Source organism: Nansenia antarctica, assembly GCF_963989245.1.
Source record: "Nansenia antarctica genome assembly, chromosome: 2".
Lineage (NCBI taxonomy): Eukaryota > Metazoa > Chordata > Actinopteri > Argentiniformes > Microstomatidae > Nansenia > Nansenia antarctica.
The window spans coordinates 19,189,489-19,203,574 of record NC_137675.1 but is presented as its reverse complement, the minus strand read 5'-3'; the positions used below and the strand labels follow the sequence as shown (position 1 = coordinate 19,203,574).

Here is a 14,086-nt window from a genome sequence, read left to right as displayed (position 1 = left end):
GGCAGACAGTCGTACGCCCCACCAAAGCCATACTCTAAGATTTCATCTTTCAACGTATTGTCATAGACCATTGTTCCATATTTGGGGATGGGAGCTGGACCACAGGTAACCGCTGGTAGAAGAGAGAGAATTTACAACTAAGATAGATTGGCAGAGCATATGGACTTTTGTCAATAGAACCACATTATGAAAGTCTGACTAAATCATATCGCATACAGACACATGTAGGTCTACTGTGCTCATAGGAATGTCCAAAAGTAGCCTATGTATCCATAGTCTAAATCTTGTATAAGCAATATCCATGTATATATGAATAATATTCATAGGTTATGTGGATGTAGTACCTACGTTTGCATTCAGGTGTCGGTTCACTCCAGGTCCCATCGGCTAGGCACTCACTGCTATTGGCCCCATGCAGAATATACCTGTGGACCACCACACTCAGCTGTTACAGGTTATTACTGGTCCATGCCAATATCTTGTCATATATGAGACGGCTTCATACACATGCAGCCCGCTGTCATGCAGCTATATTTCCATCCAACCATCCATTGTACATACAGCATCCAATCATCACAGCTTCTTCAACTGAGTAAAACATGGGATAGAATTTCAAAACACAGACAACGTTAGGCTGTCCAATTATGTGACTTGATCATACCCTTCTTCGCAGGTGTAGTTGACTATACTCTGGTACACATAGTCTATTTTCTCCATATTTAGATGAGGTGGTATTTGTGGGGTGGGGCACACCCTTGCTGTAAGAGGAAGAGGTATGGGTCAGTAGCATCATCACTCAGAAGACACTCCCGTATTCATAGGACCACATTGTAAATACGTGTCGTATAATGCTTTCCTTTATAAAGCTCTGTCATGTTTTAACTGAATCACTTTTTATTGACAAATGCTGATAATATGTTGTTGTGTAACATGAAGAAAAATTCCAAACAACTACTTGTTGACTTTCGTCAATAACGTTTTATCTCTACGTTGGCTATCTTGGCTTGGTCTCGCTTTGGAAAAGACCTATTTTCAGACCTCAATGGGACTTCCTGGTAAAATAAAGGAAAACGAAATAAATAAAACATGTAAACAAAAATTGTGATGGAGACCCACGTATGCACTCAAGTCTAATCCTGGTCCACTTTCCAGTAGAATCGCAGACGATAGTGTTATCGCCTGATGTTGCTTGGTATCCTGGTTTACACGAGAGCCTCACTTTGTCTCCGGGGGCAGACACCCTCTGAAATCCGTCCGACACCATGTTGTCTCTCAGGGAGGGTCGGTCGCATGCTGGGGGGGCGGGAGACGAAAGGTATGAGGGGGAAGACGAAGGGTCAATGTACAAAGTACATAAAGACACAAGGATAGTTTCCCTGAGACAAATTAAACCTCCCCCTGGATTAGAAAGCACTAGTATCAAGCCACAACAAACTGAGACGGAAAAGGAACACATCCAACCACATGTAGTCAGGTGTTCTGTTAACACCCTCTCTGTATAACATTTATATTGAGTTACAAAAAACTAAAACATAGTCAGCAATACAGGAATAAGATAAACAAACATCACAGAAAAAAACACAATGGCTTTTTGATTCGCATAGACTGATAGTGTAGTCAATTGACATCTACAGTTACTGTCACCTACCTGAGCACAGTGGAACCAAACGCATAAGCACAGTGGAACCAAATGCATAAGCACAGTCGGTAGACTCATCGATTCTGATTGGCTCACAGCAGTATAAGTATTGAATTCATTTCAGTTAGTGTTCAATACTTGAGTGTAGTTCAATACTTTTTTCTTGTTTCATTCCACTTTATTACACATAACTTTATTTATATATGTTTTCTTTTTGTCTGGATTGTTTGAGTTAATACCAAAGTCTGGTGCAAATTTCACTTGAATAGGCTCAATGGAAATACATTTACTGGACAAAATAATGATGTGTTCAATACTTATTTCCCCCACTGTATATATCTGTCCTGTTGTGACATAAAGCAAACTTGTTTCTTTGTCTCACCTGGTAGCGAGGGGGACTGCATTGAAAAAAAACCTGGAGGACAGGGAGAGATACACAGGCTCTGGTCAGAAACAACCCTTCAGGGGATCTCAGAGGATTCGATATGTAAACCAATATGGTGGTTGCTCCTTGATCCTCTCATAGACTTGGTGGAATTAATTTTCACAATCTTTCTTAATACCTATTCAATCCTTCTATATCTACACAAGTGTCTAGGGGTATAACGGCTCAGACATGTGATTCCAGAATGTAAAGGGTGTGATGTCACACTAACCCATGAGGAAGAGGAGGAGGAGGAGGAGGAAGAGGATGGCCTTCCACACTCCATTGGTCACTAATGCTGCAGGGGAGAGAGAAGAATGGGTTGAAGCTAATCTAAAATAATGCACATTAAGAACAAAGGAGGTAGAAAACACACACACACACACACACACACACACACACACTCTGATTTACTTGGGAAAAAAAGCCTACGTGATGGGCCAGGATGTAGGTGTTCCGAGGAGAGGCCTCCTCTTCCTCGCCTTCCTCTGGCTCCTCTTCCTCCACCTCCCCCTGCATTGTTAATCGCGTTAATCCTGTCAAGCACGGCCCGTCCTGGAAGACCAACACAGCAGCCATCATCAAGAAGGCACAACAGCGGCTCTACTTCCTGAGAGTCCTCAGGAAATACCACCTCAAACAGGAGCTGCTTGTGACCTTCTACCGCTGCACAGTGGAGAGCATCCTCACCTACTGCATCTGCGTGTGGTTCTCCAGCTGCACAGCCGCAGAGAGGAAAGCGCTACAGAGAGTCGTGAGATCGGCCCAGAAGATCATCGGCGCCCCCCTCCCCTCTCTGGAAGAGCTGTACAACACACGCTGCCTCAGGAAGGCCTCCAAGATCTCCAGAGACCCATCCCACCCTGGGAACGAACACTTTGTTCGGCTGCCCTCGGGCAGGCGGTTCAGGACCATGTCCGCAAGGACAAATAGACTGAAGCTCAGCTTCTACCCTAGGGCCATTCAGGCCCTGAACACAGCAAAGACCTAGGTTCTAGGCCCTGGACAATCTAGACAATTTGATGGCAGCTACTAGATTGTAATCAAGTGCAATACTGAAACACAACTGTGAACATTTCAAACCTGCAAACTGCGACACTTTAAATGAATGTAAATGAATTTATAGCATAGCATAGAGTACAGCACAGTGTTTTATTTGTATAGTATAGTATAGTGGATAGTGTATATAGCCTTAATTTATGTAAACCAGCTCTTTTCCCTTCTTGTTTTTAGTATTTTTTTCCTAGCACCAGGGGAGCCCCCCCTCCCAAATTTCGTTGTATAGACAAGACCGTTCAATAACATCCCATAGATGTTGTAAATGGTAAATGGTAATGGTAAATGGACTGCACTTATATAGCACCTTTTTTGCTGCTCCAAAGCGCTTTACAACGGCCTCTCATTCACCCATTCACACACACATTCACACACCAATAGCAGCAAGCTGCCATGCAAGGCGCTGGCCCGCTCACTGGGAGCAATTTTTGGGGGGTTCAGTGTCTTGCCCAAGGACACTTCTACATGTAGCCAGCCGGGGCTTGAACCGCTGATCTGCCAACCTTGTGATCATTAGATGGCAATGGTGACAATACATTCATCGAGAGTTAGTTTTAAACACTGCTGTGAGAGACCGAGTGATCAGCAGCAGGGAGACATGCCAGATTCCCTTGCAGTTTCAGTTCAGTCCAGTGCTGCACACACACACACACACACGCACGCACGCACGCACGCACGCACGCACGCACGCACGCACACACACACACACACACGCACACACACACACACACACACACACACACACACACACACACACACACACACACACACACACTGTACTTACTAGTTCCTGGGCTGCTTCTTTCCATCGCCTGACGAAGACTCCTACGCAGCATCGCTGATAGGAGAGAGAGATTGCAATTGCGTCTCGATTGTTTCATTTCAAATCCATTGTGGTGGCGTGCAGAACCAAAATTACGGAAATTGTGTCACTGTCCAAATATTATTTCCGGACCTAACTGTATGTGTGTGTGCGTCTGTTTTGTTTTATGATGTATGTGGTAATACAATGACAGTTTTTTTACGGTCGCTAGGTCACCATGTTCAATACTGAAACCACAGTTTCACAACTCTTCATACAGTCTGCATTAGTAACACTCATGTTGGCCAATGACTTCATTCATGTCTCAAAAGAAGCTCGTTCAACCACAAAGAAACGGAGAATTCCTTGTCGTGTGAGTCATTATAATTTTAATAAGAGCCAAAGCTAACGGGAGCTAATAGGGGCTAGCGGTAACTAACAGGAGACAGGTTTTCCAGCACAGAGGGCTGTTGTGTGTTAATCACAAGAAAATAAATAAATAAATGTAATTACAGGCCATGAGTTATGAGGCCAAACACACACTAACTAGTTTACACAGATATTGGACTGTAAATAACGTTTGGTCCACATCATATTATCTACTAATAGGCTATTTACCTTCTCCATTGGTCTGCATGTTTGATGATCAACTGTAAAGCCGAATAGAATCTTCACAGTCATTTGAAAATAAATATGTTTTGGAATGTTCGCGCGCATGATTAGAATGTTCATTCTATGTGTTATGTATGCAATAGGCATGTTGCTATACTGTGGGTGCGAAATTGACGTTATTAAAATTCAAGAAATTGCAATAGTAATGTTTCATAGTTTTTATTGTTCCTAATACCCTCCTGCATCATATATTAAAAGTCTTACTTGATTAATGTATTGGATCATACTTTTTTCAAGGTCAAAAGAGGTTAAACAATGTTTTAGAGTGACGCCATCTGGGTAAAATGGTGTTAATATTGGAGGGCCTATGTATACCTATCCAACATTTTTGGTGTCTTTTCCTATGTTTTGGGGCTCAATCTTTCCAATAAAACACTTTTTCAGAGGATATTCTTAAGTCTTATACCTGTATTAGGGGTACAACTACCCCAACACCCACTTATTTGCGAAATGTGACGCCAGACAATGTTTTCATCAATCAGTTGCCTACATAAACTCTCAGTTTTTTACATATTCTGAAACTACAGATTGTAAGCTTTCAAATGATGTGTCATACATTGAAACTGGACAGAAATGGAAGACGACACAAGTATTTGAATGTTGGTACACCTCAAACACAGAATGGGAGAAAAGTCACAACAAACGCTGCTAACAGCTAGCGGCTAAGAATGGCACATAGCTATGAACATCTAACTGCATTTTTATAACATCACAACATGCTGAGAGAACATCAACATGCTAAAAACACATAACTACACATAATTAGATGATCACACAGTCCTTGCTTTTGAACACGAACAAAAAAGAGAGTATAGGCCAATGCACACGGCGTGCGATTTTGTCGCACGACAACATTTGATTCTCAATTCACACCACCGAAGTGTGTGGGTGTGAATGGAGAATCGAATGTTGTCGTGCGACAAAATCGCATCGCACGCCGTGTGCATTGTCTCATTCAAAACAATGGAATTGAATTCGGCGGTGCGACAAAATTGCCGCCGTGTGCATTGGCCTTATGTTTACAAGTCAAGTCTCCCTTACCAGTAGCCTAAAGCCGCGTGCACACCGCGGACCGTGACCCACCGTTCTGGCGCAACCTGGTGGGATGGACTTGACGTACTTCAACGTGCGACGCAGATGCAAAGCTCTACTCGTGTTGCTAGCGAAGTTTCCCACAGAAGTGGGGAAAAAAACATCAGATAAGATATATAAACTGGTTATTTTGATAAACTGGACACATTTTGTGAATATATATGGTTACTTTCTCGCCTGAAAACATATAAAAACTTCATAAAATGACATATTAACACTTGTTGAGCCAAATTACAGATTTTAGCCAATGGCGGCCAAAATTGAGGATTTTAAATCTGAGGCGAGAGCTCTGGGCAAGAAACTACTTCCGGTTTACTTCCGGTTGTTTTAACGGATCCAACGCAACGCAAAAAGCTGATTTTTTTTTACTGATTGCCGCACCCTGACGGTCAAGAAACGCAATGCAGAGCAAGGCAACTGATCAACGCAACGGCCCCATTGAGATGAATGACTTCCGGTGCAACGCAATGGCCTTGTGTGCACGCAGCTTGAGGCAGAGGAGAACAGTGAATTCAATCCACACGTTATAAGTATTTAGTGATCGTTAAACTTTATTAGGCCTATATTGAGTGGGTACTTTAAAACTTAAAGTTGAGTGTTATGAGAAAAAAAAAAGAAAACCAAATATTGTTGACACAATAAGTTTCACTTTAATTTTCTGTAACTAGTTTATCCCTAGATGGCTTGCGTCACAAATGTTCCTTATCATGTGTCACGCCCCACCCCCATCCTGTGAAAGATATTATTGGTCCCCCACAATATATCACTGTAAACACAACTTGATGCATCATTGATGTAATTTCAATAAAAAATACACAATGAAAACACCACTCCCAGTCTGTCATTGGTAAGTAGTTCAAACACATATGTTAGACATTTCTCAAAATCAAAATGTCTAGTTGACAGTCTGTATCACCTTGGGTTTGGCTGAAGTGCTGCAGTAGCTGAGAAACTTGAGGTACATGGATTCACACCTGGGCACTTCATGCAATATGTTGCTGATAATGCTGACCATAATATCTGAACAATTGATGGCCATGGAACGTTCTATGGCATGGGAATTATTGTATGCATCACCCGCAGAATTGAACAAGCTTCCATCATTCCACGTATTAAGTTGACAGCAAAGGACCTAACAGATGTCGGACGCATTAACATTGTTCCATATGTACAGAAGTCTGGGGGCCTAGTGTACACACCAAATACGGTGCCCAAAATGCTCGAAGGAAAAGCAGTTGCCAGGGCCATACGAGGTCATTTCCTGGTTGATGGAGCACTGAACACCCTACTGGCAGCGAAAACTTTTCATGTCAAACTGCCTGTCCCAAACAAAGCAAACTATGCTGTGGACTCAGAGGATGTGTCAGAGTTGACTCAAGATGGTACCGTTGCTGATGACAGCGAGGACACAGTTTCTGATCAGCCAGATGGAGAATCCACAGACCATGCCAAAGTACCAGAGGAACTAGCAGAAGCCTCAGATCTGTAGGACAGTGTTATGGCTGCCACCGCAACCGGGACAAATGCAAGTGCACTACTCCAGATCATAGCTCAGCGTTTGGGGGCAGAGAAGACAACCATGGTAAATGACCGGCAGCAGCATTGTGGCTACAGTACATGGAGATGATCGACCTAGTCTGTGCATTCATTGGATCGGAGAGAACTGGAAATTGGGATCAGCACCTTGATACCCTGACAGACATGATGCCATTCAAGGCTGCCTCCGGACATAACTTGTATGTAAAATCATTGACCATATACCTCCAGAAAATGCACCAACTAGAAGACACACATCCCCAAATTTACAAACGATTTCAGGAAGATGGTCTGCAAGTTGTTCGTAGATCAAATGAATACTGGGCCGGACTATCCCCCGACCTTGTAATAGAACAAGCCCTCATGCGAAGTATGAAAACAACCGGAGGACTGACACAGGGAAGGAGTATGTCTGAAACACAACGTTTGGTCTGGGTTCTTTCCAACCCTGCAACATCTGAAATCAACAACGCAATGAAAGAAGTGACAGGGGTAAACTATGAAACTAGTGAACAGCACAAGGACCTTTCTGCATCAAGACAGGCACGAGACAACGCTGACACTATCAAAATACTTCAATTGTTGGAGTCACAAAATCCGTTTGCCGGGTATGAACACCTTCAGCACCTAATCACTGGTGTGACAGCCCATAATGCGGTGAATGTGGACCATTCAAAAGAAGTTGGTAGAAGGGTCTTAAAAGACATGGTAGGGAAAAAGGTGACAGAATATACCTTCAAGAGGAAAGCACATGCAGTCACCATGGATTCCAAATCCACAGTCAAACTGAACAAAGAAGAAGTTGTCCATATTGATCATCAAGTTACAGGTTGTTTGCAACAACATCTTATTCGCGCATGCCATGCTTGGCTGTGATACAACATCCAGACTCTTTGGGGTTGGGAAAGGGGTATCTCTGTGTCTGGTTAGCGAAAACGACTCATTCAGAGTACAGGCCAGCATTTTTCAAAAACAATCTGCTACCAAGGAAGAAATTGCTGCTGCAGGGGAAAGGGCAATGCACTAATATACCAATATACTAATATGAATCTACAAAGGTGCCGAAATGGATTCTCTCAATGACCTCAGGCTGAAAAGTTTCTATACTAAAGTGACTGACAGCAAAACGGCTATCCACCCTTGCAACTTGCCACCAACATGGTCGTCTGCCATGCTTCACAGCTTCAGAGTGTACCATCAGGTTCAGGAATGGATGGGAAACTCGCTACCACCAAAGGAATGGGGCTGGAGGATCCAAGACTCATGCCTCATTCCCATCCATTCCGACCAGGACCCTGCTCCTCAATACTTGTTGGAGCTTGTGCGCTGTAATTGCAAGTCAGGTTGTGGCACTATGCGCTGCAAATGCCGTTGTCAAGGACTTGATTGCTCTGTAGCCTGTTCAGAATGCAGAGGTGTATGCGCGAATATGTCGGCACAACATTTGGATGAGGACATGGAGTGAAGGTTACATGTAGGCCTACAGTAAAGGCATATTTCAAGCTTGGTCTAAAAACTGTTTTTAATAGGTTTATAGGTTTATATGGTTTATTTCTCATTTAAGGGTTTAATCTGTATATTATATGCAACATGGTTTTCATGGAAAAACATTAACATTTCTGTATGTTCAGAAATGTCAATGATAATAAATGTGTTATAAACTAATTTGATTGACTTTGTTTGAATAAAATAAAATAAAACTATAAAATAAAATAAAATAGAACTATATAATTTTGGGTTAAAGGTACCCTCAAGGGGGTAATGGCCGTTTTCTCAAAAATAGTTTTTTCTCATACTCTGAGCCAGAAATCTCCACTTCAGTAGCACTTACATACACCAAACCTTCCAGTTGTATTCCTATCTACATTCCGAGGTCTGCTATAGAGGGGTTTGTTAATATATCATTCATAGCCTGATTTATGTAACATTTACTCCTAAAAACATGGTAAAATGTTATAGAGGACCTTGACTCTAATATGACAACAAGATGAAACAAGAATGTTTAACCTGGCTTTATCCAATGTTCAGATTTCTGATTTTGAATGTTATGCAAATTAGCACATATTTCATTAGATAATGCCTAATTTGCATATTTAAACATAATATTTCAGAAAACTTGTAATACAATTTTATTTTATTTTTTTTGTGATTAATTGGTGAAGTTTCATGGTGATATCTATTAGTTCAATGTTTTATCCTATTAACTGGCTGTGTTGCGCCTGGCACAAAAACCCACATTTCGACCCCTGAATTTACCATGATCCAATAAATATTAAGACTAAGACTTTTAATATGTTATTTGGTTGTCCCTAGGGATCACAAAAAAACTTGAATGATTACTATTGCAATTTCCCCTGGGTTAAACCACAGATTGACTGGACTATAAGCCTACGTCTGATACAGCATCACGAAGGTGAGCGGAGCGGCAAAGAGAGAGGCGCTGTTTATTTCCATAATACCTGTAGTACGCTTCATTAATGCTGACAGAAAATGTGTTCTTATTCTTATATGCCTGCAACAGTCGTTATTGGACTTGGTTGGTATTGAGCTTGTTTTATTGTAGTATACAGTATGTGCATTTTCCCCCTTTGTTATGGTTTAGCATGTAGTCTCAGGCGATTTATGATGGAAATAATTAGCCTATATTTAGAAAGTCGTGTTGCATTGTGATGTGACTTGCATTCAGATTTGAGCATATACTACGGCATTAGGCCCAACTGTGATGAGCCTGTACTGTAGTTATATGCTCTTGTAAATCTATGGGTTTTGTAACCATAGTAAATATCACACTTTCACTTGCAAAGTAGGAGGGTGTGTGTGTTGGGGGGGCACACATCAAGTCTGGTCACCCTAGGGCACCCTAGGGGGTTAATCCGGGCCTGATTTCAACCCGTTCACACGCCGCATTTCAGATAGCTAGCGTTTACGTTTATAGCTTTTCAGATAGCTAGCTTATAACATTCAGTTAGCATTATAACGTTTACGTTAGCCCAATATTAATCGCTTATAGCAAGGAGTCTGGCTAATTAGATGGTAGACTCGCCAGCCAATACAGTGCAGGACTCACATTAAGACATTAATACATTAAGTATATATATATATATTAAATAATGACTTACTTTTATTGACAAAAGCCGTTTTTGCACTTTCTCTCCGATGTCTTAATCATAAGCGTTGCTGCCCGGTTTCCAGTCTTGGGACGCATGTCTGTCAGAATACACAAATGAAATGATAATAGAACATAATACAACACTAATAATCTATAGGCTAATATAACAATAGAATGTGTTTGCTCTCACCATTATCTGTCTGTGGTCTATTTCTTGGCAATGTCAGCAGATGGACAGCAATAAGAGACAGAGAAGGAGAAAAACAACAGCACTTATTAAACCTATTCTTACCTATGGCCTTGGTGTAGTAGTTGAATGCTAATCCTTCTTGATGTAATAGGCATTTCCCTGTTCTTTGAAGCACTCAGCTTCCCTGGAGAAACAATTTGTGTTGTTTATGTGTTAATAAAATGTGTCAAAAATAAATGAAACAATCTGTTGACAAAAGTAGCCTAATAGTATAAAGTTATCAATGACTTCACTGTAGCCTGTATACCAGTCATCAAGAGGTGTCCATACAAATAAAAGTTTATTTGTACATGATACTGTACAGTCCACAGTGCGCTGCCATATTTGATATTTTGAGAATGAAAGAATGCTGAAAGTGGTCAGCTTAATTCTAATGCATGCATACATACACACTTGTGGTAGAGCAAGGCTCATCTATATCAGGTTGCTTCCAAACACACCACCTGACATTTGAGATTGGTGTGCGGGTGTCAAGGGACTGCTACTCAAAAGTTTAAACATGAAAAAGCCACACCAGCAGCAATGTCACACCCAATCGAAAGAGGGGGCCTATGAGACGAAGTGGACAAGTGTATATTTTAAGAGTGTACCTGGGTCACAATCAGATTCCCGAGGACAGCGGGAATACAGCAGAGACTGCCATGAAGGGACCACACGATACAAGGGTGAAGCCCCCCAAAAAAAAAAAAAAAAAAACTCACCATGCTTCAGATCTCAATCAGACAGAGGCGCAAGAGAGCACCCTAGTGAAGCAGGAGTAAAAGTAGGCCTGTGCACAGGTGTCATTGTTGTGTCCTCCCCCCCAATAAAGTGTCTTGCTTTAAATGTTGAATGTGCAGTGATAGGTAATCAATCATAGGGCTGCACAATATATTACACACATAACATGTGCAATATCTATATCGCTAGAGGCTGTAATATTTGCTCACTCAATACAACAAAAACGCACTTTAACTTAACGCATGCATAGATGATTCATTTGGTTATTGCACATCGTACTTTACTTTGACAGTTGTTGTTAACCATGTCAAGTGTAAATAATCAAGAATTCAACGTGTTTGATATATCCAAAGTAATATCGCTATCGCAATATCATATTTGGTCTAGGCCTATATCGTGAGGCCCTAATCCAATGACACATGGAATATTGTTTGGTGTTTGTGGACAGTCATTGTCCAGCACTGTTGTCAAGGTGGGGAAAGACATGACAGATTGTAAAGACATGACAGATTGTAAAGACATGACAGGTTGTAAAGACATGACAGATTGCGACCAACATACCGACCAGTCAGGTTGCCGTACTGTACCTAATGGTAACTGCTGCTGACCTGATGTAATGACATTAGGTAGATGGCAATCTAGATCATGATTTACCCAACTATAAAAGACTACTTGCCACCTGTGTCAGCGCGTGTGGTGCATATTTCACAAGAGAGCAAGGCTATTATTGATTGGTCTACTGTCTATAATGCAGTGTCAAATAACAAAACCATTTCTGACCGGACCAGAGATGTATCATGGATATGTAACACTAGGCTATTTGTTTTATACGGTAGAAAAACGTTTTTTTTTTTTTTATGACTTACTTTTTGGATAGTGGACTCTGACGGACGAGGAATTCGAGCAAGGATGTCAACAGTTGTTTCACTTCGTGCTTCACTTCATGCCTGGTAGTTGGTACAGAAAGACACATAATATTGCCAGTGTCAAAAGCTGTAATTAGGTATAATAAACACTGCTAAGAGATACATAACGTAGATGAACTGCTGTGCATCAGACATTTTATTATTATTATTTATGAAATTCAAAGATTATGCTACAGGCGAGGTTGGCGCCACTGCCCTTCTATCTGTGTGATTGCGGCAAAACCGGAAAGCTTCACGTACAGGGTTGCCAAATGGGTCGTGTTCCCGCCGAATGGGCTACGTTTGATCACACTGGGCCGGAAAAAAAGCATTTAGGCGGTATCAAAATGTCAGTGCCTGAAAGTTACAAAATGCGTTAAGTAGTAGCTACATACATATAGGTTTTTATTTTTTATTTTACAAACATCATTGGCAACAGACATACAGTTTAGGGGCAGGAGATGAGCACCTGCCCAATAGTAATTAACGTTTTTCTTGCCTGGTTTTTGGTGGATTTAGCGGTTTTTAGACTGGTTAGGATGGAAATCGTGAAGCCCATCTGGCAACCATGTTCACGTGATACTGTACCGCGTGTATTTTTCAAACATTTCTCCGAACTACAAGCTAGTTAGGCTGAAGACGATTATAAACATTTCATAGACAATATTATAATATATAATATATAGTTAACAATTATTTGTTTTACCTGTTCAATCTTTACAAAGTATGTTTAAAAATAGAACTGCGTGGTTCTCAACTAGTGTGAGAAGAGGGGAGAGTCGCTTTTGGGGTAAGCTAGCAAGTTCAAGGCTAATACTCGCTATACCTGGCAGCTATCTAGTCCTTATTCAACACTGACATTATTATTTAGGTATTGTATTGATGTATTTATTCTTATTACAGTATCTGAGGGTGGAGCCATTACAAGTTGGAAAACTGCAGACTATCTTTTCAGTGAGGATGCCACCTGTCTTGACACAAAAAGGTAGCTAACCTGTAGTGACCTGGAGTCAGTTCTTTTGGTCCTCGAGCCAGACGACGGCCTGATTTTTGTCAATGAGTGAAAAGGATATCCTTATTATTACTAAATCATTTCAATATCTCAATTCAATTTTTAGGATATTTCAGAGTTGGGACTATGCAAACAACCTGCTGATAGTGTTTCACAGCTTCTATCTGGCTGCATGTGAGAAATGCCACAGTGTCAGGTCTGTGTCCATTGGGCACTATGTACTACCTCCAGCCTCTGTTCAGGATGGTGAGTCAAACAAAAAAGCTTTATCTCACCAAGCATAATGTGGAGAGTCATGACAAATATTATTATTTTAATTTACTTTTTTAAATGTATATTTCTATCTTTCTATTTCAGAGGTGAGAGCAGTGGTTGGGAGGTTCATTTGGGAGCAGGAAGATGATCTCACAACGACAAAGGTTATTGACGCAGATTCACAGGCTAACATAAGTCCTAATGTACTGTAACAGGTGTCATGCGGATGCGGACGCTCAACAGTATAGCTTTCTCCTGCGCAAGCTGGCAATCAGCCTCAGTCTTGGATCCTCTGAATTGCAAACACACTTAACTGTCCTCCTTACACTGCATCCTAATATACTCTGTAAGTAATGTACTGCGAGCTATGGCAGCTGTCCTGATATAATCTGTCAGACAGCACATCAAGACCACCTCAAAACAAACAATGGATGGATCTAACTGGCGCAAACATCTGAAATAGAGAGAACATTTTTTTATTTTAGTGGGGGGGATCTGTTTTTCTCCTCAACATGAGTAATTAGGATAGGATGTTAAACATTACTTTAGCCAACTGACTTATTTTCATCCACAATGTTATCAATATGAACCTTTTGCAGAAATCTGAATTGCTG

General features: G+C 41.2%; 1 long non-coding RNA gene across 1 annotated transcript; it reads right to left on the bottom strand.

Moving 5' to 3' along the window:
• Positions 1–348: 348 nt before the first annotated feature.
• LOC308176034 lies at positions 349–1,289 on the bottom strand. Its single transcript, XR_013937998.1, has 3 exons — positions 1,117–1,289; positions 662–758; positions 349–425 (listed from the first exon to the last, which is right to left on the bottom strand). It is a non-coding gene; the product is annotated as an uncharacterized lncRNA (long non-coding RNA).
• Positions 1,290–14,086: the final 12,797 nt, after the last annotated feature.